The sequence below is a fragment of the Pseudophryne corroboree genome (genome assembly GCF_028390025.1).
Source record: "Pseudophryne corroboree isolate aPseCor3 chromosome 7 unlocalized genomic scaffold, aPseCor3.hap2 SUPER_7_unloc_4, whole genome shotgun sequence".
In the NCBI taxonomy this organism is placed as follows: domain Eukaryota; kingdom Metazoa; phylum Chordata; class Amphibia; order Anura; family Myobatrachidae; genus Pseudophryne; species Pseudophryne corroboree.
The window spans coordinates 338,036-339,924 of NW_026967613.1; the positions used below are offsets into that span (position 1 = coordinate 338,036).

Genomic DNA, 1,889 nt, shown 5'->3' on the forward strand with positions numbered 1-1,889 from the left:
TTTTGCCAGCATATTTCTTTTTCTCTGCAACCCACTGCTAAATTGTGCTTCCTAGCTGTTTTTATTAAATCACTGAATCAAATCTAACTCTGATTACATCAGAAAAGGCCAGGTACCCTACACCATAACGGGGTTTGAAATTTTGACTTGTCTACTTAAAGATCACCAAAATCTGATAACAAGGTCAATTACGTCCCTGGGTGGGATTGAACCACCAACCTTTTGGTTAGTAGCCGGACACACTAACCGATTGCACCACAGAGACACTTCACAGAAAGTACATACTGACAAAGGCTAATAAGCATGCATCTAGAACGTTTCCTAGAAAAACTTTAAAAAGTCAATAATCTGGAGAGTTTTTGTAAAATGTTTCTTCCATCAACCAACGAAGAAACACATTGGTACTTTCCCATGATGAGTGAGTGCTTCAGGATCTCTTGCACTTACATGTGCAGCAGAGTACTGCAATGGAAGCATGCTGGGCCCATAACCCAGAGGAAGGCAGATTGAAACTATCCTTTGCTATATGCATTTTTTTTGTTAATTTAAGTAATCAAAACTGGGATTTATATTTTTGCTCTTTTATTTTTACTTGAAGTACAATAACTTTTACCATTTTAATTTGTTTGAATAGTATATTGACAGTATAGTTTTCTTTAAAAAATCCACTTAATTTTCTTTACCCTATTATTAAAAGGGTAATTGACAAAAACAAACTACATTGTCACCAGAAGAGCAATACAAAATGTACAAGTGATATATTAAAATCATCTTTCCAGCTTTAATTTCAATGATGCATTGGGGCAACGATTTTGTGAGAAACATCTTCACCCTTAAATAAAGATTTTCTTAATTCCTTACCTGTGTGCTAATTAGATATCACCTTGTTTTCACATTAAACAGACTTCCACATGAGAAAGCAGCAAGGATGCAGTGGCGTTAATGTTTCCTGGTGTCAACCTGTATTATTTCAGTAGAAATTGAAATGAGGATGCATCTTGCTGCCTTTCCAATGAAGCAAGTTTAATTTAGTAATAGGTGAAAAACCATCCCTACAAAGGTGTTAATCAGAGACTTGGCTTTGTGGACACTTTTCAGAGAACAAATTTGTTAGCATAAAAATAAAGCCAGAAAATGAAGAGCTGTTTAATCACTCAATTGGATTTTTTTTGCCAGCATATTTCTTTTTCTCTGCAACCCACTGCTAAATTGTGCTTCCTATCTGTTTTTATAAAATCACTGAATCAAATCTAACTCTGATTACATCAGAGAAGGCCAGGTACCCTACACCATAACAAGGGGTTTGAAATTTTGACTTGTCTACTTAAAGATCACCAAAATCTGATAACAAGGTCAATTACGTCCCTGGGTGGGATTGAACCACCAACCTTTTGGTTAGTAGCCAGACACACTAACCGATTGCGCCACAGAGACACTTTGTAAAAAGTACATACTGACAAAGGCTAATAAGCATACATCTAGAACGTTTCCTAGAAAAACTTTAAAAAGTCAATAATCTGGAGAGTTTTTGTAAGATGTTTCTTCCATCAACCAACGAAGAAACACATTGGTACTTTCCCATGATGACTGAGTGCTTCAGGATCTCTTGCACTTACATGTGCAGCAGAGTACTGCAATGGAAGCATGCTGGGCCCCTAACCCAGAGGTAGGCAGATTGAAACTATCCTTTGCTCTATGCATTTTTTTTTTAATTTAAGTAATCAAAACTGGGATTGATATTTTTGCTCTTTTATTTTTGCTTAAAGTACAATAACTTTTACCATTTTAATTTGTTTTAATAGTATATTGACAGTATAGTTTTCATTAAAAAATCCACTTAATTTTCTTTACCCTATTATTAAAAGGGTAATTGACAAAAACAAACTACA

General features: G+C 35.0%; 1 non-coding gene across 1 annotated transcript; it reads right to left on the reverse strand.

Moving 5' to 3' along the window:
* Positions 1 to 1,360: 1,360 nt before the first annotated feature.
* Positions 1,361 to 1,434, reverse strand: TRNAS-ACU (transfer RNA serine (anticodon ACU)). Its single transcript has one exon. It is a non-coding gene; the product is annotated as a tRNA-Ser (tRNA).
* Positions 1,435 to 1,889: the final 455 nt, after the last annotated feature.